The sequence below is a fragment of the Globicephala melas genome, unplaced genomic scaffold (assembly GCF_963455315.2).
Source record: "Globicephala melas unplaced genomic scaffold, mGloMel1.2 SCAFFOLD_85, whole genome shotgun sequence".
Taxonomy (NCBI): domain Eukaryota; kingdom Metazoa; phylum Chordata; class Mammalia; order Artiodactyla; family Delphinidae; genus Globicephala; species Globicephala melas.
The window spans coordinates 853260-866295 of NW_027207260.1; the positions used below are offsets into that span (position 1 = coordinate 853260).

A 13036-nucleotide genomic window follows, 5' to 3' on the forward strand; every position below is an offset into this window, starting at 1 on the left:
ATGAAGGGAGTTATCGGAAACCATGTTGGTACTGGGCTTAAAGGATTTTTCATGCCATGCATTTGGGGGAAGGACACAGATAATAGTCCAAACGTGGTATAAGGCAATGCCCTTTCTGGGTCCTTGAAAAATCAGTCACGGAACAGAGGTGGTGGACAGGAGGTGACAAGAGCTGGCTTGTTAATGGGCACAGCATCCCCGGAGCGGGGTGGGGGGGAAATCAATGAAATGATTGACAAGAGAAGATGGTAAATGAACGGAGAAGTGGGGACAAGAGCTGCTCAACCCAAGCTGAACTCCAGGAGGTAAGTTTCTCCTCTAATTTGAGATTCTTTCTAAAGGTTCAGTATTGAAGTGGGTGTTTGACGTTGAGATGTGCAGACCCATTCTGATAACTGGAAAGGGAGAAGACTGAGGAAGGCAAAAGGAGAGGGAAGATTTCCGATTACTTCTCCAGGCTGCTAACAAGAACCTGCTGCTCGCAAACCAGAAATTAACCAAGCGAAGGTTGAAGGTAGCAACGTAAAAGTGCAACTCAAATTATTTTACATTCTGAATCCTCTTCAATACCTAAGCGAGTGTGGCATAGCAATGGTTGATTATCTTAAGATTACAGAGGCTGACCGCCTGCTTTGTTTGCCCAGTAACACCGCTCCTCCAATAATTTCAAGCACTTGGCTGATTAACATTTCAATTTCAATTCCAGTTGTTGCTCCTTTTCCCATTGCAGAAGGCGGCAGGGATATTCCCCGTCTTCCCTCTGTATTGCAAACCCCATTACTCACCAAGCAGAAAGCACCGCGCCGACGCTAATAATAGCCGGGCTGCTTACCTTCTCCGGAGGGATCGAATCAGCGCATGTCCCCGGCGCCGGCTGCCCCGGGGCCGCAGTGCCGCCGCGCCGGGTCTGTGCGTGGTCAGCTCGGCCGGCCCCACCACACCTGCAAGCTGCAGCAGCTGCTTCCGCCGCCGAGCTCCGGCCGCAAGAAGTCATCCCCCGCGCCGGGCCGGATCGCCACATTCCGCGCCAGCCGCGGGGGGAGAGGGACCTCTACCGGCTTCGGGGACCGGCTCCTGGAAACTGCGCTCAACGATCGCTACCCTTCCCGGTTTTAGGGTTATTTTCTAGGAATGCTTTTATAGAAGAAGCGTCGCCGGCTGGTGGACCGAGAGAGAAGAGCCAGAGTGACTTTCTCTGCAGAGCTGCTTTCCTCTGAGCGCTCCCCTGTCACTCCCGCGGCATGGACAGCTCCATTCCGCTGTTTGGGTTTTCCACCCTCTTCATCTTCCTTATCTGTGCTGTTCATTTCGCTGAATTTGAGAGTGGGATTAGCTTTTAAGATATCATTCAAACACTCCGAAAATATTTTAAATTGGCGACTAGTTTTTCTAAGCCCCTTGTAGCAAGCTCCACTTTCCCCCAACACACATACACACACACACGCACACGCACACACACACACATACACACACACACACAGTTACTCGCACGTACACACCCAGCCAAACCACTCACAATGATGAAAGCTGGGACCTCTCGCCCTCTTGCCTATGTAATGGAAAAGGAAACTCCCAAAGGAGTGGGGAAGTAGGACCGGCTAGCGAAAGCACTCGAGGAAAGAGAGAGGGGTCGCCCCAAGATTTTGTTGCTGTTTAGTTGTGTCCTTAGTGGACAGATCTAACCCTAACCCAACTCTAACCTCTAACCTCCTGACCCCGCCCCAGGTGGAATGGCTGGTCTGATGACAGCTGTAACATTTGGAAACCAAGAAGCTGAAGCCACATTAACAGATGGCTGCATCTCTTTCTTTCCCGAAGGATTTATCAGAATTGGCTTTAAGAATAATATTAGTGTATACGTATATAATAAGCCCTTTCCTTCTCTCTTTAAATTGGCACCAGCTATTAACAGGTTTCTCTCTCTCTCTCTCATCTTCCTCCCTCCCTCCTTCCCTCCCTCCCTCTCCTAAGCTGACCAGATCATCAGTTTCCGGACTTAAGGGGGAAAAACGGCCAAGGGTGTGCTCTCTTTACAGCTGAACCAGGGTTTATTTTCCCAGTGTTGAGCCATTCCCAAGTAGAGAGGCTCTTTAACACTAAGGTTCTCTGTGAGTGCACTTCACATTCAGCTTGCTTTTGGAATTGCCCATCACTAGGTCCAGGCCAGTTTTATCCTTGGATTTGTCCAGCAACCTAAACAGTATAATTGCACAAGGCCAAGGCAGTACTTTTAATCTAGGAAGAGTTCCCAACTCTGTGTTTAGCAGTTCCAAGATTAGGAGGTAGTGTAGCAAACAGTTTCAGTGTACTGAAAGTGAAAAGTAGAATGGTTGTATGGGTACAGAATGTTTTTAAGTGTATTGGTTGTTTACCCTTGTGATCCTCTCGCTGACTGACAGCTGCGGTTCCCTGTGGCAGCCCAGCATTAGAAGAAGAATATCATATTGCATGATAGCTGAGAAAACATCAAAATTCGAATTAAAGTTTCTAATGAATGTGTATTGCTTTTGTACCATAGTAGTCAAAAAATTTTAAGTTGAATCATCGTTAAGTCTGGAGGTGTCTGTGTGTGTGTATGTATATATATATATATATTCGAAATTCTAAGAGTATAATATATAATGAAATATAATATATCCTACTATATATATTACGCTAAGAATATATATGTATGTGCATACATATGTATGTATTTATGTATGCATTATATATATATAATATATATATATTCTTAGAGTGTTCATCTAGCTTAGACCCTCACTCTGGATTTTCTGTTTCGTTGGAAATAATCTATAGTTCCAGATGATTAGTTAATAACACAACACAGAACATTACTAATTTAAAAAATTAGTTCCTTTTTCAAAGTCACTGTTTTTTTAACAAAAAATGTAAAAAAGAAAAATGAGTTTGAAGACTTCTTTGCTGTGGGCTGACTTTTGATATAGGCATGGAGATATGTTCTTGCCATCTCTTTGTTTCATAACACGTTTTTAACAAATATCTTTCAAATTCAAAGCCACATAATCCAGAAGTATGGAATAATAGTGGTATAAGTATGATTGTATTTGACTGAACTGCACAGAAAGCAATACGTTCACTGTTGGATGTTGAAAAGGCACCTAAAAATGGTAGAGTATCCATTAGTCCAGAATAAATGTGGGATTTTTCCAAGGATATACCTAGCACAGAGGCAAGCACTTTAAAAGACATTTTCCTGCTTGTCTGCTCTAAATAATTTGCATTATCTTCAGCATGATGTCAATTCAGGAAATATTTACACCTACAAAAGGGTAATGTAGGTATAGATAGATTCCTATAATTTTATTTTAATCACTTCATCTTTATCAGCTTCTGGAAATGGAAATTTTTGCCTGGATTACATTAAGTTGTATAACTGTAGAAACTAATGATAGATATGGTTCAAAATCCTTTTGAATAGACTGTCTTCTATATGGACAAAATCATACATGGATTTTGAAATTTGAAATGGAGATAATACTGTTAATTGAACTGATGCCCCTCATCTCCAGATGAAGAAACCAAGGAACAGAAAGGTTAATACTTAGAGCTAGTTGACGGTGATGCTGGACTAGAATCTAGGAGGACTCTTAGGTAATTGTCAAGTAGTTTTTGTTTGTGTACACATTTTTTTCCTTCAGAGAAATAAAACCAACACATTTTGTCTGCCGAATAAAAATAAGAGGATCCTAATTTCAGAAACAAAATCCAATTTTGTATTACTCTAAATATAATATATGGGGTTTTTCCCCTTCTAAAATTTTCATCAAAGATGGAAAATACTAAGATATACTGTGTTTCTTATTTATCAGTCTGTATCTTTATCTATTATAGAAGTGAGAAAAATAACATAAATTCAATAATAAATTTGTAATTAGTAACAATTTATTGATGTCTTTTAGTAAACTCCTGAATAAATATTGTTTTATTTCAATTTTACAATATGATATTCATATGAGAAAAACAAGATTTAATACGTGTATGTATAAGTATAAACACATACATATATACATATATAATCACACACACATATATACATATACAGTATATGCATATATGCACATACATATATACATATACCTCACACATATACATATACATACATATATTTTACTTGGGTACACACAAAAATATATATACACACGTAAAATATCTATTATTAGCTACCTAATATTCGTAAAGTAGTTAGAGCTTTTAATATCTCTAAGGCTCTCAAAACAGTATCTGGCATACTGTAAGCATTACAGATGTGCTTCCTTTAAGTTATGTATGTAGTGTATACAAAAGGATAAAAAAAAAGTCTCTACAATAGCTGCAGCAATTCAGAAAATATTACATCTGTACCAGTCAGTAAATAATAAGTAATGAATGAGTGGTATGGAAAATAAGTCTTGTGGAAGTTTAGAAGATGGAAAAATTGCTTCCAGATGAAATTGTCAGGGAATACTTTACAAGAGAAGCAGGATTTGAGCTGCACTTTGAAAAATGGTCAGGATTTGGATGAACAGAGCAAGAAGGGTTGGGTTGAGAAGTGTTGTAACAGAAGTAAAGTGTAAAGGCAGAGTTTAATTTTCATTCTTCTCTGCCTCAGGGTTGATGAGAGGAGATAAATATATTTAATCATGAAGCCAACCGGGAAGTCTCCTTTCTCTCTTTCCCTGACTTTTGAACTCTCTCCTAGTATCACTATATTTTTCAAAACAAAGATCCCTGGAAAATTCTCCTTTCTATTATACTCCCTGGGACAATGATATGTTCATACCTGTTGCTTTTAAAATAACATATTCCCATTGTTATGATACAATTTTATATTTACAATGTTGAAATGAAAGCAAGTGTGTGTGTGTGTGTTCTTTATAACCTGGGTTTCTCTAGTGCATAAAGAAACAAGGAAGCTGTACTTCTTTTTTCTGTCAGAGTAGAGTGAAAGCTATCCTCCTTACTCAAGCAAAATAGCAAAGTATAGCTGGGCATCAGAAGCTGCAGAGCATACCGTGTTTCATAAACTTCACGTATGAGTAATATTCCGTTGTCTATATGTGTCACATCCTCTTTATCCATTCATCTGTCGATGGACACTTAGGTTGCTTCCATGTCCTGGCTATTGTAATTAGAGGGGTGGGAGGGAGAAGCAAGAGGGAGGAGATATGGGGATATATGTATATGTATAGCTGACTCACTTTGTTATAAAGTAGAAACTAACGCACCATTGTAAAGCAATTACACTCCCATAAAGGTGTTAAAAAATAAAATAAAATAAACTTCATGGAATTCGGACCACAAGAGAGTGGCTATGGAGATATTTCTCTCCTCGGAAAACAATACTCTATTCTCCATCTTCAAACAGCTCTGTTACCTATATCATCTTCACTGGCAGGGGACACACTCTTGTATATATTGACTAATGAAAGGTATGTCAAGTAAGGACCTCCAAATATATACTCCTCCATAGAAGTAATGAGAACACTGGCAAAAACTGTCAAAATCAATATTTTCAGAACCCTGAAAATTAACCAATGATTTTCAACAATCCAGGGAATGATTATCCAAGAAAAATGGTTGAATCTTTAAATGAAGAACAAGCCTTGTAGGGCTTTAACCTGCTCTATCCCCCTGTCCTTAACTCTGTGGTAGTCCTGAAAATGGAACAGCCTTACAACTACTATAGCTGGAAAGCCACCAATCTAGCAGCAACTTTTGAGGGAGCAGAATCAATTTGAAGTATCCCAAAAGCCCCCCACACATAGAATTATTACTATTTGACTTACCTGGCAGGTCTATGAAAAGCTCTATTCTCAAGTCTTGATATGATCTGACAGAGTCCTTACCTTGTATGAACAAGCCTATCTACAGGGAAAGTTTCAAGGAAAATTAATGACAATTGTTTAATGTCAATCTGTCTGAAGTAACATTGGGACTAATAAGAAGTTCACCAAACAACCTAAAAGGAAAAACTGGGGAATAAGATGTCAAAATGTTGCAGGAAGGGGAACCCCTTCCAGGGCCTGAGAGTGGGCTCTTGTCTAACACTCAGAAATTAATTGTCTGAGGATACACACGTGCTGACAAAACAAGAGACTTTAGTATAGGAAAGGGGCACCGGGCAGAGAGCAGCAGGGTAGGGGAAACTAGGAGAACTGCTCTGCCATGTGGCTTGCAGTCTCAGGTTTTATGGTAGGAGGGTTACTTTCTGGGTTGCCTCTGGCCAATCATCTTGCTTAGCCCATAGTGTGACTCAGGGTCCTACCTGGTGGCACGTGCGTCTCTCAGCCAAGATGGATTCCAGCATGAAGTATTCTGGGAGGTTGGCTGTCTCCTCCCTCTTTTGAGCTCTCCCGAATTCTCCCGGTTAATTTTCAGCACCATGTTCCTTATCTGGACTTCCTGCTGTGACACAACTCAGGTAACTGGCCCTGGTCAAAGTGGGGGGGTTTCAGTCGGTGATCTCCTAACAACCAGAGGCTTTGAAAAACTTCAGCATATTTTGGGAAAATGAGAAGATCACTTTGTATGCATAGGCCTGTGCACACAAAGGCTGTGTACATTCCTGGGAAAGGCCCCAGAAGGCCCTAAGCTCTCCTTTCATCTGACCTGGTAATTCTGCAAAAGCAGAAGTGAAGTCTAAGGTGGAGTTAGAAAATGTCTGCCTAAGAGTTAAAGGTATGCCCCATACACATAGAGAGACCCTTGGCAAAAGTTGGGATATTTAAAGATATTTAAAGAAATCTGTTCAGTCATTAGCTGACCATCAAGCTAATTGAGTGGTGACTTCAGTGACCAAACAGGAAAGTAATATATACATTATAGAATTAGTACAAGAAAGTCACTAAAAAACAAACAGCTATAACAACAAACTTTGAGTGGGAGTTCTGATTTCCTAAACTGATACATTAAGGAAACTCTAAAGGTTTCAATACAAATTATGAGACATGTAAAATAATGAGAAAGTATGGTGCTCACACAGGAAAAAAGTAGTCAACAAGAAGCTATAATATATATGTTTAAAAAAAAGAACTAAAGGGAAAGCATATATAAAGAATTAAAGGAAAGAATGAGAACAACGTGTGACCAAATAGAGAACACCCACCTGCAGCCCTCTCTAGGCTTCCTGTTCGACCTAAGAGGGAGAAAATTGAGAAATACCACTGAAAGTCATAGGCAGGGATACAGACTCACCAAAAGACCAAGACCTTACCATACAGCCATAGAAAACTTCCTCTCCCACACACCTTACCACCACATCATTTAAACTCCTGTATAATAACAGGAAATACAAGTGAAAGAACTGCATGTCTCAGACCTCATTTAAGAAGTATCTAAGGAAACCTGAAGATTACAGGAGTGACAAAAACAAGGATATCAGAGGAAATTTTAACCTCTCACTCCTACAGCTAGAGCAAGCAGTAAGCACAACCTAAATCTCAGTCAGGTAAACTTAAAACCTCACACTAGAGGCCAATTTATCTCAGTTCCTTTTACCCAGTACATCATTTCCAGCCTTTAACAAAAATTACAAGAAGGACTACAAGACAAAAAACAAACAACAACAACAAAAAACACAGCATGATAAGATGAGCAAATATCAGAACTGGACTCATATTTGGCAGAGATGTTGGTATTATCAGACAGGGAATTTAAAATAACTAATAAATACGGTAAGGGCTCTAATGGGAAAAGTGGACAACATGCAAAGATGGATGCATAATGTAAGCAGACAGAGGGAAACTCTAAGGAAGAATCAAAAGGAAATGCTAGAAGTCAAAAACACTGTAACAGAAATGAAGTGTGCCTTTGATAGACTCATCAATAGACTGGACACAGCTGAGGAAAGTATCAGCAAGTTTGAAGAAATGTCAATAGAAAGTTTCAAAATTTAAATGCAAAGAGAAATAATAATGAAAAAGAACAGAATATGCAAAAGCTGATGGACAATTACAAAAGGTGTAATGCATAATGCATAATGGGAATACCAGATGGCAGAGGAAGAAAGGAATGGAAGAAATGTTTGAAATAATAATGACTGAGAACATCCTGACATTAATGACAGACACCACACCACAAATCCAGGAAACTCAGAACAGAGGGAAGAATAAATTAAAAAGAAAAAAAAAAAAGCTAGGCATATCATATTCAAACTTCATAAAATTAAAGACAGAGCAAATCTTAAAAGAGAAAAACACCTTACCTATAGAAGGACAAGATAAGACTTATATAGAACTTTTATTCAGAAACCATGCAAGCAAGAAGAGACTGGAGTGAAATATTTAAACTTTGAGAGAAAGAACCCAAAGATCTAGAATTCTGTACCCAGAAAAATTATCCTACAAAAATGAAAGAGAATTAATTTTCACAGACAAACAAAAATTGGGGAAATTTGTAGCCAATAGACCTGCCTTGAAAGAAATGGTAAAAGAAGTTCTTCAGAAAGAAGGAAAATGATAAAGGTCTGAAACTTGTATCTACATAAAGAAAGAAAGAGCAGCGAAGAAATATGAGGTCATGTTGGTAATTTGAAATCAGCCACAATGGAAGTATGTACATTTGCATGTTACTAATCAGCCATACAGCTGCAATTAACATTCCCAAATAGTTTGTTAAACTTTTACCAACCCCCCATGTGATATCAGCCTTATTTCTTTTTTTTAAAAGGTGATCATCTTTCAGGACAAAACATGATGAGCTGATAATTTTACTTCAAAGTCTGATTTTATCAGTCCTGTTCCTGGGACTCCATCTCTAAATTATGGCAATAGGTAATGGGTTGCCATATTTATAATTCAGTAATTAGTTTCTGCCTTTTTCCTTAGTCTTAAGTTTTAATATGTTATTGTTTTTGTTATAATTATTGTAATTGCTTTTCTTATTTTCCTCCTCCTTCATCTCTTTCTTATTTTTGTCTTTCCCTTTTATTATTGTTTCTTCAAGAGACAGTGGTATATATGTGGAGATACTGTATCAGGGACTGTCAGCTATATACATTTTTCAAACAGAATTTCTCCCTATATCTTTTTAAGCATTTATTTTTATCTAAAAAATACATTCACATTGTACAAACATCAGAAACCATAAACTATAGTGAATATATTCCTCTTTTGCTCCCAATCTCTGCCCAATTAACTTCTATCCTCTCCTTCTAACAGGTAATTCTTATTATTACTTGTTTTTTGCTTCCTACACACTTCATATAAATTTTTAAAATGTGTGTCCTGGCAAGTTCAAATATCTATTTTTTTCTCTCCCTTTTAAAACATGAATCCTAAATGCTATATTGGATACCACGTACCTTGCTTTTTCACTTACTATATTTTGAGATATTTCCATATAAGTACATTAAAAGTTTATGTTTTGTACATCTACATAGTTTTTAATTGTGTGGATAAAGCGTGAACTACTACTCCTATAGTTTTCCTTCTCAGTAATCGACACTATCTTTTCATTTGCTAGAGTCAGACACTTTAGTGTCATATTTGACTCTTCTCTTTCAAATTCCACATCCAGTTCTTCCACAATTCTTGTTGGCTCTACCTTCAAAATATATTCTGCATCAATTCTTTTCTTACTAATTTCACCAATTCTACTTCTATCCCAAGCTATCACTGTATTCCTTGACATCTTTGAGTATCACAGAGCCCCAGAAGCTTATCTGTGAGTTCCTCTGCTTTTGCTAATATGCTCCATGCTCAGTGGGAAAGACTTCACACCCAGGTAGTTCCCCTGTTAACCAGATCAGCTGTACCCCATCTGGATCTGAACCTAATATATTTTACTCCTCTGTCAGTCTGCAAAATTATTCAGACAAACCAATCACATCCTCAAGATGTGAACTGGAATGGGGGTGGTCCACTTGTCTCTGGTTACTACAAAGTCTGCCTTCAACAGCCCCTGCTGATTCTTGTAACTCTTGTGTTGCCCTGCATAGTGTGTGGAGTTCTCCTCTCCCAGGTTATGAGTATGTTTGACTAATAAACTGCCGTCAATCTCATCTGTTCAAAGTTGAATGTCATATCTTCAGCCATTTTGTACTATTTAGGGTATGGGACTCATCCTTCACCGGTGGCGTGAATAGGATGTAGTGAGAACAATCACCATCTCGTTCAATTTTCTCTTTCATAACTATCACATTCCCCTCCCGAAGTCTATTTTCAATACTGCAATCAGTGTGTTGAAAACATGAGTAATATGTATTTTTTTTTTTTTTTTGCAGTACACGGGCCTCTCACTGTTGTGGCCTCTCCCATTGCGGAGCACAGGCTCCGGATGCGCAGGCTCAGCGGCCATGGCTCACGGGCCCAGCCGCTCCGCGGCATGTGGGATCTTCCCGGACCGGGGCACGAACCCGTGTCCCCTGCATCGTCAGGCGGACTCCCAGCCACTGCGCCACCAGGGAAGCCCGTATGAGTAATATCTTGAAAACCCTCTACTCTAACCCATCCAATGGCTTTCCATCTTGTAGAGTAAAAGCTCAAGTCCAAACAGAGCTTACAAAGCCGTACATATTCTAAGCACGCTATTGATCATTGACCCACTCATCTACAGCTCCTGTTCCCATTCAATCTGATCCAGACACACTTGTCCTGTGCTGTTCCTTCTTGGTATGTTTCCAAAGATGGGCCAGTGGCAGCAGGCCATTGAGCTCGATAGAAACCACAGCAGTTGTTTAGATCTTAGATCAATAGACTATTTTTTTTTTTTAGGGAGGAGTATTTTATCACTGATATTGTTTACACTTGTCAGTTCATGAAGATAATAAACATTTAATCAGTCTTATTATTGATTTAAGATGTTCTGTATACAATGCACAACTTATTGACTACAACCATGGTGAACTACTTCCACTGACCACACCCTCCTTTGCATTTTAGGGTGTTTGCACTGGTATTCCCTTTACCTGAAATCTCTCCTCTGAGTTTCATATGGCTTATATATTCACTTTTATCAGGCCTTTACTCAGATGCCATTTTCTTATTAAGGCCTCTGTTACTACTGTGTTTAAAATGGAAATCTTATTCCCATTCTTTACGTGATTGACATGAAATAGGAAAGGTTTCAAATTCAGAATAAAATGTTTTGTAAATATTTATGTTTTCTCAAAATTCAGATTGGTTTTATTCTACAGCTCCAATTTTATACCCACTTCTAAGAAATCGTAAAAGACAAGCATTTTTATAAAACATTTGTGTTAAATCCAAATGGCTGTCAATTTACTTACATACCTCATTAGACACAAGTTAACCTTCAGAACTTTAACTTTAGAAATGAAGCTGAGATGAGACTATGTGAAGAATAAGGTATGTTTTGCCTCTCCTTCAAGAATTTTGATGCCACTTTCTATTATGGAAACTCCCAGAATGTATTGATACTGATAATTATGATGATAATAATTGAGTTAGTTACCATAGGCTAGATACATTTTTATATACTTTATTGAATTGTTGTAATAATACCATGAGACTGGTATTATTATGTCCCTATTACAGATGAGAAAAATGAGACCAGAGTTATCAAGTCATTGAACTAAGGTCACCCAGCTGGTAATTGGCTATTAGGGTTTTCACTTAGGTCTACTTCCATCAAAAGCCCTTGCTCTTAAATAGAGCACTATGCATCCCCTTCGTGGAAGCAAACATACCAGAAGACCGAAAGGTTTGTGTCAATAATATTAGAATATTAGGATGGAGTAAATGAGAACACATCTATATTCAGTTTAAGGTGGAAAAACAAAAAGTGAAATCTTTTGTTCATTGATTTGGGACTAGCAGTGCAGGGGTCTGTGAACTATAGTCTATTTATTGATGATAGGACCTACAAATGTTAGTCATTTGGCAGGTAGAAATACAGCTCCTGATCCAATGTTAATGTAATAAATTTAAATGCTACTAAACATTACTTTGGTAACTGCAAACCAAAGGTCTGCAGTCATTTGCATGTAATGTATAAATAAGCATTTTGACTTACATGTTGTCACAAGCATAAATTCAGTTTACTCTTTCTAAAAGCCAGAACTTGGCTATGAACATTAAAGATGACTTGTATGACCGTGTTAATCTTTCCACCTCATATTTCAATTTTTATGAGAACTTTATTACTAAATAATATATCTCCATGCTCTCCTTTTGTAGCACTACTGCCCATTACTTGCCTAAACTATACTCTGTCATTACTTTTAGCAGTTTTATGCCTCGTATACTGTACAGCCTGTGATGATTGTCTTTCTAATAAATTCTTCATCACTTTCAATATAATCATCTGCATTGCAGCTTCATTAATCTCCTTTCATTCAAAGATCCAGGTAGGCAGCATCCCGCTGAGTAAAAGGTTTTAAAAAACTTAATTGGGCCACAGGAACCTGCTTCTGGGCTTTAGTCAGTGTCATGAAATATTGCAGCTATTAATATAATACTGGTGGCTTTTGAATAACAGATTAATTAGGAACATCCTTATGTAGAGAAATAAATGGAGTGTTCATGACATGATTTTCACTGCAACAATAAAATGCAAAAACTCAATACTCAACCAAGTTTAAACCTATCCTTGTTACCTTGATGTGTGCAGGTTTTGGAGACTCAGAAACACACTCCTGCCAGAACCTCTTCATTTAAAATTAACTCATATACCTGTGGCTCCATCTACCACAGTAATTGAAGGTAATGTACTCACAGGTTTTGCCTTCTATCTCAGCTACCCTAGTTAATTATGGTCATTGTTTGGGGCAGAATCCCTTATCATCTAAACTGTGTGTGAACTGACAACCAACACTCCTCTTTCTTTTCCTTCAGGGAGTATCTTGATGATGTTTGGGGAGAAGGCCAAGACTACCATAATCTAATAGACAAATATTCTGAAATTATTGACTGTCATAAATGGGAAGGGTGATAGTATCTCCAGCTCTAAATTAGAAAATCCATGAAGAAGAAAGAAATTCCATTGATGGGGGAAAATCTAGGAGTGGGTAGGTACTGGCAAATCAGATGTGATAATATTTGGGGGTAAACCCAAACTGACCAAATGATCAAGGGGA

General features: G+C 38.3%; 1 long non-coding RNA gene across 3 annotated transcripts in view; it reads right to left on the reverse strand.

Moving 5' to 3' along the window:
- Positions 1 to 1015, reverse strand: part of LOC115850188 (uncharacterized) — a 108425-nt gene extending 107410 nt beyond the window's left edge. The window contains exon 1 of one of the 3 annotated variants that reach the window (XR_009561499.1): positions 833 to 1012. This is a non-coding gene — a long non-coding RNA (uncharacterized lncRNA). Of the gene's footprint in view, positions 1 to 832 lie in introns of all 3 variants that reach the window. The other 2 variants (XR_009561500.1, XR_009561498.1) reach the window with 2 other exon arrangements.
- Between the last annotated feature and the right edge of the window lie 12021 nt (positions 1016 to 13036).